The following is a 19,868-nucleotide window of genomic DNA, read 5'->3' as shown; positions in this document are numbered from 1 at the left end:
TGTACAGCAGGCTGGACCCCCTCCCTTCTGGGTGCCTGCAGGGTGCCATAGCTCTAGTCTGTGCAGGGTTGGGTGAGGGAAGCAGAGAGCAAGAAGGCAGAGCAACCCAAGCTCCAGGCCCAGGCCATTCTGTGGTCCTCAGCTGCCCTCGGGTATGATGGGCCTCTCTGTCCTCTTGGAGTCACCTGGATTTAGTCACTAGCAGTCACTCTCAGAGTTAGGGCCCTGCAGGGCTTAGAGGGGCAGGGCAGGTTTTTGGGTGACACAGAGAGGCATCTGTCCTTGCAGGAAACACTACAGCCTGTGCACTCAGCCCAGTTCAGCTTTTCCCAGGGGACCCTGCCCCTGTCTTGGACCAACAGAACAAAAGTCTTTGCATCGTGTTCTTCTTGGCAGGGCCCTGGCAAGAGCTTCCAGGATTGCTGCCATCTTGCTTGCCCCAGGGCCCTTGCCTCTATTTCCCTACTTGGCCCTCTTGGGAGCCTGTACTCCTCTTCCAGACAACTCATACGGGATCCTGTGGAGTCCAAGGGCAGGGCGGAGGTTCAGGGATTGCATTCCTGCGTGGACCCAGCCCGCTGCATCTGCTGTGCTGGAACTAGGAGACCTGAGCGGGCTGTGGGGAGTCAGTGGACAATGAGAGACATGACTCAGACCAGGGATTCAAACTTGACCTGAGACCCAGGTTCAGCCAGCAGGGAGACCCCCAGATTTATACTTTTAACCTGCTTTGGGCTCACCTGATCAAACAAAAGCTGGTCTTGTCACTACAGAATCTTAACACACGAAAAGTAGTGTTTAAACATTTGGTCTTCAAAGGAAACAACTGTGTCCCCTTGCTAGAAACCTGTACAGCAGGCTCAGAGGCTGTAGGGGTTGAACAGGCCTTTAATATTTGGGCAAGTGTCTCTGCCTTTCTGAGCCTTGGCGTCTTCCTTTGTAGAAGGGAAACCTAAATCTGCACTGATGGGTTCTAGTTGATTGCCCATCGACTGTGCCAGCAAGGCAGGCTTGAAAACTGCCCCAGATGAGACTAGATTTGTTCTCTGACAGACACTGGGCACCAGCTAAATGAGCAGGTGCGGGGTAGGACCTGCTGGTCTGTGACATGGTTAGGAAGTAATAGCACTAGGCTGTATCAGGCCCACACCTCACTGCCCCGTGGTATCCTTGGTCTCACCTACCCCGGTCACCAGTAGTACCACCTGGCCTCCTCTATCAGGGGGTTCCCCGGAGGAGGGCCATAGCCAGTGACCACAGGAATATATATATATGCAACAAGAGCCGCAGTCACCTGGGAGAGGCCATCTCAAAGGCAACTTGAGCTCATGTTTGGTTTTCTAGTCCTGACCTTTTGGCTAAGCCGGCCTTGTCTCCAAAGCTTTCTTTTGCGATAGTGTCAAAGCTTAAAAAAAAATCATAAATGGCAACTTAGCACAAATATTATGACAAGGTATTTGCTTAAAACCAGCTAGGAAAATGCCATCCAGAAGGCTTGGCTATGCACAAGGATGGGGCAGGCCCTCATAGGGGGCACCCCAGTGCTCACGCTCCTGGACCCTTCTGGAGTATTCTTTCTGCTCTGAGCCAGGAAGACTCAACAGCAGAATCTTTAGTTGCAAGTTTGCATCTTCAACCCATGCTTCCTAACAGGAGCCCTCTCCAAACAGCATGTCGCTGAGCACCTTGTGCGAAGATCAAGCCTGGATCCAGCTGTGTCCATAGGTGACCCAGCCATAATCCTAACGGCTCAAGTCCCACACTGACACATTGAAGCCCCACATATCTATGAGCAAGCAAAGCTTGAGAAGCATTAATTCCTACTGTGTTGGGATCAGGAAACCGGAGTGGGCTGTGGGGAGTCACAGCTGCTCCCCATCTGGACCCACTTTCAGGATCAAAGTTGACCCACCTCCTCTGCAGCGAGGGCCAAGGTCTATTGACAGGGTCTGTGTTTTCAGACAGATAGAATACAAGATGATTTCAGTATCCTAGGTTCCTTGTGTGGTATGGGCAAGGCTGAGTCCCACCATTATGTGGAATTTTTAGCTATTATCTATGTGTGAAAGTCAAGTTCAAAGAGCCACCAAATGAAAGACTCCAGGAAGCACCCTCCTAAGGGCTGGTATCTTTGTTTATTTGTTTTGATAGCATGACCCCCAACTGCTCAGACAGACACAGCTGGCACTTAGTGCATGAGAAGATGCACAACTTAGCTCAGCTGGACGAGAGCTGTGCCACCGACTCATCGTGTCCAACAGGCTCCAGTAAAAGCAGAGTCCATGCCTCCTTCCTCTGGCCTCTAGACCACTGCTGGGCAAGAAACCTCCTTAATAAATTCAAAAGTTTGAATATGGGACTAAAGAGATGGCTCATTGTTAACTGCAGAAGACTGGAGTTTAGTTCCCATCACCCACAGAAGATGGTTTGCAACCACCTGTAACTCCAGCTCCACAGAATCTGACATCCTTTTCTGGCCTCCACTGGTGTATGACTCATGTACACATGCCCCACCCCCACCCCTACCCACAAATGTGCATAATTAAAAATAAAGACATTTTTTAAAAAGATAAATACATTTCCAATCATAGTGCACCAGTTATTGTTTCATAAGAAGCCCCTGAAGCTCAGACCCTTAACTCAGCAAACATTTATTTATTTGCTTCTTTTCTATTTTTGTGGTGCTGCAGATTGAACCCAGGACCTCACACATCTAAACAAGCACTCTACCACCGAATTACATCTCTAGTCCATTTATTTATTTATCTCCATTAAAATTTTTAAATTATATTTTTGTTGTTGTTATTGTTTTGAGACAAGAACTCACTGTGTAGCCTTGGTAGTCTAAGTTTCGATTTGTAGATCATATTAGTCTTGAAATCATAGAGATCTACCTGCCTCTGTTTCAAAGGTGTGCATCACCATTCCTGGCCAACATTTTATTTATATATTTGAGTGTGTGTGTGTGTGTGTGTGTGTGTGTGTGTGTGTGTGTGTGTGTGTTTGTGCAGGCATATGTGTACCACAGTGTGTGTGTTTGTGCAGGCACATGTGTGCACAGTGTGTGCGTGTGCACTCAGATCAGAGGACACCTTGTGGGAGTTAGTTCTCTCTTTTCAGTTTTTGGGTCCTGCAGGTCAAATTCAGTTTGTTTCCATGTCTCTCTGGACCTTATTTTCTATTTTTGAGACAGAGTTTCCCAAAGATGCTGAAGCTGGCCTTGTCCTTGGGATCTGGCTGCCTCAGCCTCTCAGGTGCTGGCATTGAGGGTGTGTATACCCTACCTGGGTTATATTTATCATTATTATTTGGTGTCCTATGAGACTGTGAGTAGATGGGATGTAAATGTGTGTAGATGTGAGGATAGGCACCATGGATACTTTGAAGAGTTCAGCTGTCTGCTCCATCTCACAGTTTGGAAATTGCACATGTTCCAAGGCCTGCTGCCTTCCAAGAAGAAATCTTAAAAATAGAGCAACACATGTGCATGTGTGGGGAGTAGCCTCCCCCTCTCCCTGTGGTCTGGCTATGCTCACAGCATCTCTGGGGTTTCTGGCAGATGTCCAAGGTCCAGGTCCATTAAGCTATAGAATGGTTACCCTTGTCTTTCATATTCCCAGATCACCCTTCAGCCTCGGCCAGCTCTCTGGAGTCACAAGCTGTATTCTGGGAGAAGAAACAGGAGAGGAAGTGGGGTGGCTGCTAAGAGTGCACTGTGTGACTACAAGAGACATGCTACCACAGGGCCACCAGCTACAGAGGGCTATTGGTAGGGCATGGGGTGTCATGCGATTAGGATACACAAGGTCTGGAGTCCTAGCTGTACCTTGCCCTGGTGATTAGCTCTGACAAGGGAAATAAATTTATTTTTTCGGAACTGAACTAAGCCTGTTTTCCCCATGTATACAGTGCAGATGGTGTGGTCTCTGTGAAGGCTACTGAGGGTGTCTTACAATGAGTGCCCCTCTTCAAATAACACAGAATGTCACTCTGAGAAAACAGCAGCATTCACAAAACACTGGCACCATCTGAATGCAGGCCAGCAGGAGAAGCCAGGCAGGGAGGTGCCACGCCCCTTTCCTCTTCCTCAGGTAACTCTTTCCCAGGATGTGCACTTGCCTAACAGTCACCCTCCCTTGTGTCTGAAGTCCTCTCGGAATGGGCTATCACGCCGTTGGGGGTGGGGCGGGGTGTGTCAGCATGACTGCCTCATCTCGATTTCAAAGCTGTGGTTCAGAGGCCTTTCAGGACCAAGCAGTCAGGGATGGCTGGGGGTGGGGGGTAGCTATTGGTACTCCCTATCCTGCAGACCCAATAGCTTACCCCCCCACCCCGCCACCCCCCATCTCTCCTTCCACTGCTCTCCCTGCTGGCCACCCTATCCCTGGTCTTCCCACTAGGACAGTCCTCAGCTCTCCTACCACCCAAGTCACCCAGAGATCCTTCCTGTGACTAAAGCACCCAGAGCATTCTAGTCCAAACCTGAGGAGGTTCAGCCAGCACTCACTGCCAGAAACAGGCCCATTTAAATCCTGTGTCTCTGCCAGGCTCTGCTCTATGGTTGCCAACATCAACACATGTCTCCCAAGGTCTGCCTGGCATGTGCGGTGTGAACCTGCTCTTCCCCACCCCTGATCAGGGCTTGCCTCGAGGGAGCACCTAAGACTGATCGGTTTACTTTCTTCTGACTTCTCGTGCACCCAAAGATATCTCCGTCCCTTGAACTCAATGACCCTGTGACAGCTGTGTTTCTCTTGTTCAGTGTCCCGTCCCCCCAGCACCCCAGCCTTCCTGAGAACTGCCTGAATGCACAAGTGTGTATCCCATGCTAAGCCCCAGCCCAGGGTTTCTAGGGTCTTGGTCCATAGACATAGGCTTGCTGAGGTACCTGCTTAGAAAGCCAGATTTTTTGCTCCACCCCCCACATCCCACCCCCAGGGGGTGCTGAACACTGGCTTTGCCCAGAACAGAAACCAGAATGGAGAGGGAGAAGAGCCCCTGTGGCCATCTGCAGATCCTTAAGTTCTTGCTTTGTTTATTTTGATTTTAGACAAGGTCTTTCTCTGTGTCCCAGGCTACCATTGAAATCATCATGTAAGTTAGTTGTGGCTTGAACTCACTGCCTTAGCTTCCAAGCTTTAGAACTACAGGCGGGAGCCACCACATCCAGCTTCCTTAGTTTTTTCTACTGTGCCATGAAAACTGGTTCCCTTGACTGGAGTTGGGAACTCTCGCCAGCCTGATGCTGTCTTCTGGGTAAGTCTGCTCTGCTTGGTTAGGTGAAGTGTTTAGGATCTGACCTAGTGGCTTCAGTCTTGGCTACCTCCACTGAGGCTGTCGAGGTACCCAAGCCTCGGTTTCCTCATCTGTGAAGTGGTGGTGCCAACTACCTAGTGTTCATGGAACTGGCCCTATTCGTTTGGGACAGTGCATGTTGTCAGCAAAATCATGGGCTCCAGACATCCAGAAGATCTGTGAGGTGGCTGCTTCCTAACTGTCTAGCATAGGAATTTATCCTGGGCCATCAGAGGAACCTGTCAAATTGGGAAGGATCTCTAGTAGGGATGAGGGGGGCAGAACCAGGGAGAAAACAGCTGTGGAAGTCCCCCTCAACCACGATGGGAGCCCATAAGGCTTCCAGAAGGGACCAGACTCACTAACATCTTGGTTCTAGACCAGGGGGGCCTATTCTGGGTTATGATTGCAGAATTGCAAGGTGGCAGGTGCATCTGTGGGAGGTTTGTTTCAGAGAGTTGGGAAACAGACACTTGTAAAGCACAGGGTGTAGAACTCTCGCCCGGTAAGCACCCAGCACATGCTCCAGTCAGACTGAGGCTCCTAAAGAAGCTCTTGAAGAGCTGGGCAGTGGTGGTGCATGCCTTTAATTGCAGTACTCAGAAGGTAGAGCCAGGTGGATTTCTGTGATTCAAGGTCAGCCTGGTCTACAGAGCGAGATCCAAGACAGGCACCAAAACTACACAGAGAAACCCTGTCTTGAAAAACCAAAAGAAGAAGAAGGAGAAGGGGAAGAAGAAGAAGAAGAAGAAGAAGAAGAAGAAGAAGAAGAAGAAGAAGAAGAAGAAGAAGAAGAGGAGGAGGAGGAGGAGGAGGAGGAGGAGGAGGAGGAGGAGGAGGAGGAGGAGGAGGAGGAGGAGGAGGAGGAGGAGGCTCTGAAGCTGGGAATGGTGCACAGGAGGCTGAGGCTGGAGGATCAGGAGATCGAGGCCAGCTGGGCTACACAAACAGACCATTCAAAACGCCCCACAACAGAGGAAAAGTTATGATGGAGCAGACGGACTTTGCCCTTAACTGTGCATACACAGCACACTCTTCTACTTGGCCCCACATCTTATCCCCTCTCTGATCAGAGACTGAGTGGGAGTCTCCAGCAGGAATACCAAGGTAAGTACAGGGAGCAGGAGAGAGCCATTGGAACTGTTGTGGCATGGCTGGGGATATGCACCGATGAGAGAGGGTGTGGCTGGGAAGGAATATAGCTGGGATGGGGAAGGGCATGGCTAGGGTGGGATGTGGACAGGAGGTGCTGCCCTGGGGGCTCCTATGCTGATCACACGGAGGAGCAATGTGGTGATATATTGTGTACCCTAATAAACTTATCTGGGGATCAGAGGACAGAACAAGCCACTAGATTAGACATAGAGGCCAGACAGTGATGGCACATCCTTAATCCTATCACTTGGGAGGCAGAGATCCATCTGGATCTCTGTGAGTTCAAGGCCATAATGGGAAGAGTCAGGAAATGGTGGCACATGCCTTTAATCCCAGGAAGTGATATGGCTGGGTGGAGAGGGTACAGGAACTATGCAGCAGTTCAGCTGAGATTCATTTGGCTGAGAACTCAGAGGCTTTCAGCCTGAGGAAACAAGATCAGCTGAGGAGTTGGTGAGGTGAGGTTGGCTGTGGCTTGTTCTGTTTTTCTGATCTTTCAGCATTCACCCCAATATCTGGCTCTGGGTTTTTGTTGTTGTTTTATTAATAAGACTTTTAAAGGTGGTGTTGCTGAGCAATGATGAGGCTTGAGGCCCCGTATTCTGTCCTCAACTATGCTGGGAGGTCCTGGGGGAATACATAAGTGAATGAATGGCCAGTGGGGGCTCAGGGCCCACCCTGCTCTTGCCACTGTCCATCCTGGAGGCCAGATCCCTCTTGTTTCGCTTCCTAGGAGAAAGCCCCAGGATGAGTGGATGCAGAAAGCATCCCCTTGTCAGCTCTAGGCCATGCTGGTGGTGAGAGGGCCAGGGGTGGGGGAGGGAAGAGGGTAGGAAGCCCCAAGGACCAGTCCTGCCAGGGTAGAGGCAACTAGCATCCAGGTGGCAGAAGCTGTTGGATACCTCGAGGTGTAAGGGGTGACTGGGCTATGAACTGGCACTAATCCGATCCACACAGCGAGTCAGTGCTCTTATTAGTGTCTACCAGGGGTCCCTACATCCTCTATCCCCTTCACCCTGGCTTAGTGAATACTCCATTTCTTGATGGGGTATGCCAGCTTACTTCTGCCTCAGGATATGTGGAAAGGGTGTCCACCTCCAGGCATCTCTTCCTTCTTTGGTTCCCATGAGTGATATCTGTTTGTGGTGGCAGTCATTAGACAAATAATGCCCCACAGTGGGAGAGGAGGAATCTATCTTAGCCCATATGAGTGGCTGCAAAACAAGGTTAGATGCTGGGTGACTGGAAGGGCAAGACAGATTCCATGTCCCGTAAGGGCCACTTCTGCTTTGTGGATGGTACTTCTTGCTAGGTCCTCACTCAGTAGGAGAAATGAGGGGTTTTATAAGTGTGTGTGTATAGGAGCACTAGTCCTTGCCATGAGGTGAACCCCCACAGCCTAGTCACCCCACAAAACACCCCAACACTACCCCCATGGGGTTTTTCACATATTAATTTGGAGGAGACCCTCTGTTTCTCAGCCACATGTCTTTCTGGGACTCTTTTCTCCCCAGGGCCCCCTTATCATCCAGGGGCTCCTTGGTCCCTGAGATTCTTGTTTCCCCGAACCATTTCTGGGGTGAAATGGAGCTGTAGTTTCCTGGACCTGGTTTGGGTCCCTGTCCCAGCCTATCTGGTCCCTTGGACTCTGGTCACATAAGCTCTGTTTTTCTCAACATGGTTTGACTTGGGTTTGGGTCACTTGCTCCAGAATGTCCCAAGAAAACCCTCTGTGAACTAACATTAATTCTTCACCTTCTGGGTGGTTTGGATGTTTGGAGGTCTCAGTATGATGAGGGAAGGGGACTTAAGTCTGCCCTCAGGAGAAACTGAGTCTCTTGAGGAGACTCAGAGCCCGAGTGGGACAGCTGAGCAAGGGTTGCCCTACTGGGATGCGGCTCAGTAACAGAGCACTTGCCTGGTATGTAGGAACTCAGTTCCATCCCCTGGGCTGAAAAACAAGCAATAAATGGCAAAGGTGCCAGGCATCTGTCCTTGGCACAGCAGCCCCACAGAGGACACTGGCTCCCAAAGGCAGACTCCCTTATCCCACCTTCCAGAACACACACTGGGTTCTCAGTTGGCTCAGCCTGACCTAAGCAATGCTCAGAGGCTGCTGTGTCTAATTTTTGCATGTTTTCTTTTCAAACGATGAATTATGTTGAGTTAACATGGATAATTGAGTGTAAAACTTTCCCTAAAAATAACATACAGGTGCTAACCCTGCGGGCTGCCTCTTCCCATGCCTTCCAGAGGGAGAAAAGGAAGGTCTGGACCCTGCCTGGCCAGGCTCTTTGACTGCCCTTGATCCTTCTTCTCTACTTTCCATTCCACCCTTTGCTAGGTTTCTCTGAGATCTAGAGGCCCAGAATGTGGGTGCAGCCTTGATTCTGCACTGTCCATGATGTGGCCCCTGCCTGGACTCATCATTGTGTGAATTCCAAGTAGTAGGTTCTGCCTGATACTTAAATTGAATCATCTTTATGATCCAGGAGCACCAGTCATGACTGTCACTTGTTAAATAGTCAAGAACCTTGGGGACAAATCACACAAGTTTTATCTTCACATACAGATAGGCCAGGTCACCATAACATGGGCAGGTCTTTGGGGCTTGAGGACAGTTCAAGAGAGATCAAACACAGTCTCATTTCCTCTACCAGGAAAGTCTAGACAGCATTCATTTCTCTCAAGCCTAAGTGTCCAGGACCTTTATTGGAGTCAGTCACAGAGGCAGAGGCAACCACCTACCTGGCTAACTATGGTTTCTAACACTTTCTAAGACTGACTGAAGCCATGAGAGCTACCACAAATCCAACTATTAACAGAGGTGATGCAGCATCCATCATGTCCCAACACCCCAGGCAAACCAGGGTCCACTTATCAGACAGTACATTGGGGAAGGGAAGGTTTCTAGGCATCTTCCAGGAGTCTGTTCCAGACAGTCCTTTCTTTAGGCAGGGTTGGTTCTAGGTATCAATACCATCAATCCAGGTCCATCTTTCTTTCTTTCTTTTTTTAAATAACATATTTATTTGTATTTTATTTGCATTGGTATTTCACCTGCATGTATGTCTGCGTGAGAGTGTCGGAGTCCCTAGAGCAGGAGTTACAGACAGTTGTGAACTGCCATGTGGGTGCTGGGAATTGAACCTGGGTCCTCTAGAAATGCATCTAGTGATCTTAACTACTTAGCCATCTATCCAGCCCCCCAGGTCCATCTTTCTGTGCTGTTGATGCCAGCCCAGTTGAGGCCATTAGAGCCCAGCTGTGTGGCTCGTCAGTCTTCTGACCAATCCCTCTGGTATTGGTGGCATTGTAGCAACTGCATGAATAAGGACTATTCCTTTCACATGGAGCTTGGAGAAAGCCATGGTATTGACAGAGAGAGTCTTTCACAAGGGGGTGGGTGCTTCCCCAGAGAACCTCGGGGAGTGGCCCTGCATGTAAGCTACCACATATCCACATTGTTTTGTTTTCATGTGCCTCATTTGTACACTTGTGTGTTACTGCTTCTGAGATGAGACCAGATGCTGGTGCCCCCGCAATGGCCTTATACTTTGAACAAGCCTTGGAGAGGGAAATGTTGCTCCCTCCATGAGTGTATAGGACGTGGAGAACTCTGTCCTGAGAGGCATCCATTGTAGAATGGCTGGAGACTGAGCTGGAACTCCAGGCCCTGTGATCCACACTGCCTGTGATCTCAGGCAGATGGCATGGCCTGCCACACTTCAGTCTTTCCATGGAGTAGAAGGACTGAACAGGCTCTTTGGTATATGGACAGAGGAGGACACACCAGGCAGTGATAAGAGAAAGCCATGAGATAGGTTTGCAAAGCAATGGTCAAATATGTGACTCCATGTGAACAAGCCTGCAATTCAACAAACTTCTGGAACTTTCCCATGGGAGCATCAGAGCCACAGGTTCCACCAGCCATCACCAACAAGGTGCCTCACACATCTCAAGTGTGCTTCAGAATGCCCAAGCCTGCCAAGGTACCTCAGCCCTCAGATATGGCACAGGCTGCAGAGTGGAACAGCTAGCCCATGGGTTGGGAGTTTACAGTGTCTGCTTGTCATGTTCTTATCTCCAGAAGTAATGAGCTACTTCGACGAGATTCATGGCTGCGATCCTATCTCTGCCTATTGTTGATTGCCACACCAACACTCACTCCCATCCTGACCCAGAGACCAGCTCAGTGCCAGCAGCAGCACTTTGCAAACTAGTCATGCTCCCAGCCTCTTGACTCCCTGTACAGCCAAGGTGGTTCTTCACCTTAAGGGGCTCTTACGGCTGCAAGCCCACCCAGGCATCAGGACATCCGTCCACTATGGTTTGCATGTGAAATGTCCCTACAGGCTTATGTGTTTGAACACATCATCCCTAGCTGATGGCTGTGTTTCAGGACATTATGAAACCTTTGGATGCAGTGCTTTGTAAGGGAAGGTAATTGTTTCTGGGTGGGGGCACTGGAGGGGTCCAGCTTTGCAGCTTTCAGCCCAAGTTCAGAGCCACATAGCAAGCAGCTACTAGACGCTGTGAACTCTGCATGCCTTCCCCACTGTGGTGGGCTGTGCTCTCCCAAACCATGAGCTGAAAATCTTCTGTCACAGTGATATCACGGTACTGTGATGCAGTAAGAAATCTGCATTTGGTCTCTAGCCACAGTCCCTGGCACAGAACACCTAAATCCCTTATAACTTCCTGAGTGATGATGGAGACACCAGGAGAGCCTTTGATTTGAAGTCCCAGTTTTCCACATGGAGCCCTGACTTTTGTGAATTCCTGGGTAACAGGAGCATCTTTGTTTGGGGAACAATTCTATGACATAATGAATAATATGCAAACGGCTTATAGAAAAACCACATGGCCCTGCTCTCTCTGTCTCTCTGGAGCCTTGACCTCTCTAGCTCAGACCCATTTCCAAGTTAAAAATCTTTTCTCTCTTAACAAACTATCTGCCTTTCTATTACTAGCCATGTGTCTCTGTCCAAATCTTTTTCTTTTTCCTCGGTATGCAAGAGGATGGGAACATTAGTGGATGCCCTCTGGCCTCAGATCCATTCCTGTAACAGAAGACATATACCCCACTCCTGAGCCACAGTGCAGAGTTTTAAGGTGAGTGAGGCTCTCCATCCTTTCAGGTATTGTGGGGACATCTCTGGAGGTAATGCTAGCACAGTGCAAAGAGCTGCAGCCAAGACCCCAACAGGACTATTCTTAGAATCACCACACCCTGCCCAGGTGTTGGCTGAAGTTGGTTGAGGTCTCAGGCTGATTGACTCCCTTGACTAACCTTTCTTTTTTCTTAATTTTTTTATTTAAATTTTTTAAAATTCATTTTACATACCAACCACAGATGCCCCTCTCATCCCTCCTCCTGCTCCCCTACCCCCTACCCCCCACCCTGCCACCACCGCCTTCTCCTGCCCCACCCCCCTTGACTAACCTTTGTGGGATGAGTCAAAAGCCCAGACCTGTCCCTCAAGATGGGACAAGCTCTGGGCTGCAGTTTATACTCCAGGGCTCACTGGAGTCAAGCAAAGGTAAGGCTCTAACTGCTTTCACTCCCCTGCTGGTCCTCACTTAACCTGTCCTTTCTCTTATCCCTCCTTGATTCTGACCTGGCCATTTACTCACACTCAGGCTGCCTGAGAAACGGGAACTGCTCAACAGCTCCTGGGAGGCCTAAGGGCTACAACATTGAAGAATATGGCAGCCTTTCTGGATGGGTTTTAAACACAGAAGCTAGGCATAATGGCCCTCATCCATAATCCTAGCACTTGTGAGGCTGAGACAGGAAGGTTGCCAGGCATCCAGGGACAGCCTAAGCAGTCTCACAAAAACAACCAATCATCGAATCAAAGAAACATCAGAAGAACCCAGCAACCTTAGAGACTCCCTGTCAAAGGTGACCAAGCATACAAACTCAAAATATGTATTTCAGGGGCGATGGAGCTGTGAGAAGGCCAGCGTCAACCAGAATGGGCTTGAGGCAGGAAGGAAGGGTCAGAGGAACATGACTAGGAGTCAGAGGAAAGTTAATCCCAGGACCCAATCATTGAAAAAGACTTCCTCACTGGCTGGGGTGATGATGGCACATGCCTTTAATCCCAGCACACGAGAGGCAGAGGGAGCTTGATCTCTGAGTTCTAGGTTAGGATGTGTTCCAGGACAATCTAGGGCTACATAGAGAGACCCTATCTTGAAAAACCAGAATAATAAATAAATAAATAAATAAATGCTCTCCCTTGTGCTATGTCAGATTGCCCGTTGAACTGTACAAATTCCTTCCAGCAAACAAATAAATCCAACCACAGTTGCATAGTAAAACCCAGTGAGGGGATTCTCCTTGAGATTCATGCATACACTAAAAGATGATTATAATCATAACACAGGATCATGAGATTGTTTATGCACAATAAATATAGTGCATAAATCCATGCATGTCAATCACCTATATTAGTCAAAGACCCACTCCCTCCCCTTGTGTATTAAAGTCCCTGGACCCAGAAATGAGTGACTTGAGAGACTAGAGCAGCTCTCGCTCTGTAGAATGTGGTTTCTGCTTTCACGTTTAATAAATCTATCCCTTTGTTACTGCTTTTTTTGTGCCTTGCTCAGTTCTTTGTTCAAGACACAAAGAACCTGGACATTTCATCACAGAAGACCCCTCCCAGTAATGGGTGTTGGTTGAGGGGCCTCTACCAGAGCTATTGAGAGATCTTCATGTGGTTGGTGACAAATATCATCTAACTGGGTAACTCAGACCAGCAGGAGCTTATTCTCTGTGTCTGTCCATTGTTTATCTATCCATCTGTCCATCTTCCAATGCAGGATGAGCAGGAAGTCACTTGCAGTGCCAAGGGGCAAAAGAGACCCCTCTTGATTCGGGACCCAGGAAGTACCCAACCTGTCCGGGCAAGAAACTCTACAGTCACAAGGTCCAAAAAGCCCAGGTTTGTTAGACTTCATTGCCCCTCCCATCTTCCCTTGAGAGGAGCAGCAGATGCTGATGCCGGCTGCCTGTTTCCCTCAGAAATCTCTCTGAGTGCACCCGCAAGGCTCTGCACCGCACGGCTCTACAATCTGGTTCTTAAAAATATCACTGTGGAGGGGAAAAGGAACATTAGTGCGCGTAAGAAAGCTGTGTTCCCAAATAAATGAGCAGTTAAAACAAAATCAGATTATGGTGCCCGCAGAAATCACACCTCTTCTCTCCAACACATTCACAAGGACTTGCCTGGAAGACTCAAACATCATTATCATCACAATGGCGGGAATCTAAGCCCTGGTGTGTGCACCCTCCCTCCCTCCCTCTCTCTGTCTGCACACACACACACACACACTCAACATGAAGTTTTAAGTGTTCATCCATCTATAATGAGCACAGTGGCATGGTGTTTTTTTTTTTTTTTTTACTTTTCTTTTCAAAAGCCTTGGGGAACTGGGAATGTAGTTCAGTAGTAGGGTGCTTATTTATTTGTGTGTGTGTGTGTGTGTGTGTGTGTGTGTGTGTGTGTGTGTGTGTGTTTATGCACATACCATAACATGTATGTGTGGAGGTCAGAGGACAACTTACAGGAGGAATTGGTACTTTGCTTCCACAGTGTGGGATGCAGGGAATTGAACTCAGGCTGTCTGGCTTGGCACCTTTACTTCATTAGCAATCTTGCAGGCCCATGATAAATCTTTCGGGAGTCTCTGAATCTGTAGGCTCTTCTCAAATGCCACTTTCATTTGTCAACCGATCCTCTGGGGACAGCCCGTTGACCCTTTGTTAGCCTTGACTACAGGTCAGGAGTCAGCAAGAAGTGACGTGAAGACCAGAAGTGAAGGGACCGGTATTCAGCACAAGACACCCCAAGACAAAGAAGATTTATTTGCCCCAGAGGGACAAAGGGCAGGGAATAAGAAACAAAAACAGGAGATAGAGGATGAGGGAGAAAGAGCAGGGATATTTGTCCCAGAGGTACAAGGGACTGCCTCTGGATAGAAAGGAGACAGACATGGCCCATAGGCAAATGGTAGTTAATAAAGGGAAAGGGGAAAACCCTGTGTTAGAATGAGGTGTTTAATTTTAACTGGGCTTGTTAATTAGGTGAGCCACAAGGGGGCTTTTGTTTGCTGTATTTTGATACTTTGATAGTTGGACCATGGTAGTCAGCCTCAAGAGGAGGAAGTGGCCAAATAAGGGAATAGATCTTGGTAACTACCTTTAGAAATGTAGTCTAAATGTTTTTAACAAGTCAGAGAGGATGGGGGGAAAGGGCAAGGCCTGCCAGAGCCATGTTCACCATGCTTGGGCTGGCTAGAGTCCCTTCAAGAAGGGGTCTCTGTTTTGAGACCTACCCTACTCCTTCTGTGGGGTCCCAAGTTTTCTGTTCCTGATAACCAGGCCTGCAGGACCTAGAGTGGACTGGCCCTTACTTCCCTTCCATGCCAAGTAGTCAGAAAAACCTCAAGAATGGTCCAGGTTGACAGGCATTGTCCAAGATGGATTCATCATCCTCATTGGTTACTAAGTGGACTTTTGGTAACCCAGGGAAGGGTTGGGGTGGCCAGAAGCCTGGAGTCTTGATGCCATTGCTCTAAGTCCCAAGGCCCATGGCACCTGAGTTCTGATCTGCTCTCATTTTTCCTGGAGCTGGTCTGACTCTGGCTCTGCTCACTGGCACCTGGCATGGGTGGCCATGTGCATGTGAGCACAGATGGACACCTTGGATGGTGACTCCTGGGGCTTCTACCACAACTGTGAGACTGGATGAAAAAAAAAAAAATGGGGCAGGAGCAAGCTTATGGTCCATGGTCCATGACCAGCTGGAAAATCGTGACAATGTCACATATGAATAATTCCCTTCTTCTCTGGACATTCCCAGGCCTGATAATTGAGATGATTGTTTCTGAGCTGCATTGGATGAGTGGGGGCAGAGTGGAGGTAATTTGCTTCTTCCTGTTTCAGCTCCCCAACAGCAGGCCACCACCCACACAGGCTTGCATTGTGTTAGTTAACCTTTCTCGTTGCTGTGACCAAACATCTGACAGATGCAACTTAAAGGGAGGGTTTATTGCGGGTCCCAGTCCAGGCAATATTGTCCACTATAGCGGCAGGAGTGGATCTGTCCATGGTAGTGGTAGCTTCTCACCTGCCAACAACCAGGAAGCTCTAGAGACCAGAAAGAGTAGGGCTGGAACCCTCAATGTCTGCCTCCAGTAGCTTATGACTGCCAGCTAGGCCCCACTACCCAAAGATTCCACAACCTCTCCAAGCAGTTCTTCCAGCTTAGAGACCAAATGTTCAAACACGTAAGCCTGTAGAAGATATGCCACAGGCACACTGTAAAGGGCTACATCTAGCTCTGTATTTCCCTGCTTTCAATCTTCCAGACCTGTCCGAAAGATCCTGCTGAACATTCCTGAAGGCCTGAGCACACTTGTTGTCTTAAGATTTTCTCCAAATTGAAACCCCTGGGAAGAGGAAGGAGGCCTGTAATACTTGGGAAGTAAACAAAACTTGTAAGACATAGGAAACTCCTGAAGTTTACAACATCCCCAAGGCCCAGGGTTTTGTACACAGTAACAGTGGCTGGGGAGGGAGACCCTTGGAAAGTTGTGCAGTGAGCTCCTGGGATTCATGTTGCCTGTGGGCTTCTCAGTGATACCTCAGTCATGTATGCTTCTCTAAGAAACTTTGAAAACTCACTGATTCACTATGCCAGACTTGAGCGGAATTGTGTCTTTGGTGTGTGCCAGTACTCTGTCTGGGGTGAGTAGATGTTTATTTGTGTCTCCCCAGGAGAAGCCATACAACAGATCCCAGTCTGGGATCTTCAAAGATGGATTCTTCTCCAGCTTTCCTAAGTGTGCCTGGTGACCCAGAAGCCACCTACAGCCAGTTCTCCTTCAACAGGATTGGGTGACATCCCTGGGAGGCTGTCACTGAACTCCATTCTGAGCCTGCCTATGCACTGAGAGATTCTCCACTTTGTCAGAGAATATCAGTACCGCAGGGGTGGGGAGAGTACACAGTGAGTTAAGTTGTGAGCTGGAAAATACTGGATCAGGCAGAGAATCTTGGGGTCACGGCACCAATCTGATGCTATGAGTGAGCCTGACACTTACCACAGCAAAGCCAAGAGGACAATCAGTAAAATAAAACAAGCGAGAGGCATTAATGGAGCTGTTTTCAGGGATTCTGTAAACCATCTAGTCATTGAATTGGAAGCCGGTAGGGTGTTGCCTTCTCATTACGAAGGAGTCATGTCGGAATCGGCTGCCGCGGTGCTCACTGCTGCGCACGTGAATGTTAATGTCCCCACAGCCCCTCTGCTGTGAAATAAATGGAGAAGTTGAAACGATAACAAGAAAGCCGAGCGGGGCTTTTGCCCTGGGCTCTGTGCACTGGTGTGGCTAGATGAGTGTGGCTGTGGGTCTTTATTTGTTCTCCTGCTTTCCTGTGGGGATTCCAGCTCCTCTGAGCGGGAAGGGGAAGGTCACTGGGTCATGCCCTCTGAAGCGGTTTCTTCCCTGGAGGTGGATGGGAGAGTGATATTGACCCTGGGAATTATGAGATCTGACAGAACCCTGTGGCCCTGGACAGACGTGGGCAGGGGCAGGTAAGGCAACACATTGGAATGAGGCTCAGAAAGCAACAAGGAGACAGGGATGTGAAGTGGGGTGGGGGGGTGGGGGGCAGCTCTGGGGAGAGCCAGCTGGTCATCACCTCACCCAGGACCCTAATCACTGGATTCTGCCAGGATCCATAGCGGGCACAGGTCCCTCAGGGCACAGGTGTGAGGAATGCCGCCTCAGCATGAAGACGTGAGGTCAGAGGTGACAGAGTCACAGCTAAGCAGGGTGAGGAGTGAAATGAGGTTGGCCAGAGGCCGCCTTGCTTCTGCCCGCTTTCCTGCAGCTCATTTGCTCGGATGGCTTCCTTCAGGCCAGTTCCCCCTCAGCCATGGCCATGCCTTATTTTCATTCCACTGCCCTCTAAACTCTGGGGTCTTTTAATCAGCAAGAACACCAGCCTTCAGGGTGTTGATGGCCAGGATCGTCTCTATTCACCAAGGTCCCTATTGTAGTTAGGTGGCAGTCTTGCTTTTTCTTTTATTTGTTTGTTTATTATGTATACAGCATTCTGCCTACATGTATGACTGCACACCAGAAGAGGGCACCAGATCTCATAGATGGTTGTTAGCCACCATGTGGTTGCTGGGAATTGAACTCAGGACCTCTGGAAGAGCAGCCAGTGCTCTTAACTTCTGAGCCATCTCTCCAGCTCCTGGTCTTGCTTTTTCAACCTCCATGAAGTTTTAAGCATGGCTACTGCCTTCCAGATCATCTTAAAGGGTCAAAGACCACCAGGACATTTCTGGAAAAAGATCAATCCCAGGAGGGGTGAGTGTGAGATGGTCACTTGAGTGACCAAGGTGCTGGGCACCAGCTCACCCAGCCTACTGGAGCTAGGACCTGATGGTCCCTTCTATCAAATCCCACACAGGAACCCACCACTCACCCAGTGCTAGAGGCCACAGGGTCACTGCCCAGCAATCTTTGGGTATCCACCTGTGTGTCTGTGTGTCTGGCCTCCTTGGTTCTAGGATAACTCTTCCAACTCTGGCTTTTATACAAACCCGCATGCAACAGAAGAAGACAGGACAGCAAAGGAAGGCATGCAGCTCAGGAGGCGGGCAGGAGGCACAGAGTACACCCCATAAGGAAGGATGATGGAAACCTTGGTTTGCATCAGGTTATACTCCATCTATGGAGAGAGAGACCAGAGGTTGGCTGGAACTTGGAGGTCCTCTTGCCTGTGCCTCTGAGTGGTGGTATTGCAGGGATGCACCACCACACCTGGCTGAATCTCCCTTTCCAAACTGAAGTCCTGATGTGGGCTCCTGCTGAGATAGGTGTTAATGTGGCTTCTTTGAAGGGCTTAGTGAGTGTCTTACAAAATGAGTCCTCTTTCCACTAACAAGGCACCTAGCCTGTCCAAATCCTGAATCCTACAACTGGTCCTGTGGGTTCCATGTACCAGCCATGTGTCTGGGCCATGACTACTGCCCCAGCAAGCTACACCACAGCAAGCTACTGCCCACACACTCACCTGGAGCAGGCAGCAGTTACTGCTGTCCCCCATTGCCCCTATTCCCTGGGGTTAACCTCCATGTTAAGTTGGAGCCCTGCCTTCAAATGCAGTGCCTTGCACTTTCACTCAAAGCCAAAACTACTCTGTTTACACACAGAGGCCTCGAGTATGATTACAAGGAACTCCGGAAACAGAAGCAGAGCTGCTCCCTGTGTGTGTGGACACCGAGCTTGCCTGGGAAGCTGATGGGGTTAAGGGAGAGTGGGGTCAGAGGTGAGCAGGGTCAGGGGTCAGCAAAGACACAGCAGTGAGTGGGGTCAAGGTTTAGTGGTGGTGTGGTCAATGGTAAGCTGGGGTCAGAACTGAGCAGGGCCAGAGGTGAGCAGAGTAAGAGGTGAGTAGGGTCAGGGAGAGCATGGTTAGGGGTAGGCAGAGTTGGGAGTGAGCAAGGTCTGTGGGGAGCAGGGCCGTGGGGAGCAGGGCCGTGGGGAGGGGTTGGTATAAGCACGATTAGCAGAGCAGGGTCAGGGTGAGTGGAGTTGGTGGTGCGGGTCAGACGGTTCTGTTGTGCAGGCTTGGGGGCCCACAGGGCAGGGTTACACAGAGGAGACATTTGGGGTCACAGCTTAGAGGTGGGAACACACTTGGGGTGAGGAACAAGAGTTTCCGCTTGGGGGCCTTGGGTAGGATGACAGAGAAAAGCCCCTGGGTGCTGACCCCCTTGGAACCCTGCCTGGCTCATGGCAACTACATGGCGAAGGCTCCTCAGTGGAGGGTGTGGGTGGGAGGGTGTCCCCTACGCCCAGAGGCCTCCTCCACCCTCTGTGCCTCACTCTCCTCACCAGTTTCTCCCCCTTTCCCTCCCTCTCCCCCTCCCTGCTGTTCAGCATGGCTGAGTTTTCGTCATTCCAGAGCTATAGAACATGACGTTCAGTCACAACTGTGACATTAGTGGAGTAATAGACTGCACGCCTCTCCACAGTCGACTGCTGTCCTCGGTAAACAGAGGGACGCGCCCGTCTCAGCTGCGCACGGAGAAAAGGCTCATTTGAGCTGGTGCTTGGAGATAATGTCTTGTGAATAGCTATTTAGCCGTCACCTGTCATCCTGGCCAGGAAGCTGCGCACAGGGGTGCGGGAGATTTATAGAGATGCAAAGCTCATTTTTCTCAGAAAGAGTCTGTGGGTGGCTCTGCCGGAGGATAGAACTGGCTCTATCCAGATGTGGGGGCCAAGATCACCCAGCCATACAGTGAGGCTCTGGACCCAGGAACCACCACCCACCCAGAAGGAAGAACTCCCCTACCCAGCTCTCTTCCTAATTCTTTAGC

The sequence above is a fragment of the Peromyscus maniculatus genome, chromosome 4, assembly GCF_049852395.1.
Source record: "Peromyscus maniculatus bairdii isolate BWxNUB_F1_BW_parent chromosome 4, HU_Pman_BW_mat_3.1, whole genome shotgun sequence".
Lineage (NCBI taxonomy): Eukaryota > Metazoa > Chordata > Mammalia > Rodentia > Cricetidae > Peromyscus > Peromyscus maniculatus.
Note: the sequence above shows the minus strand (reverse complement) of the source record.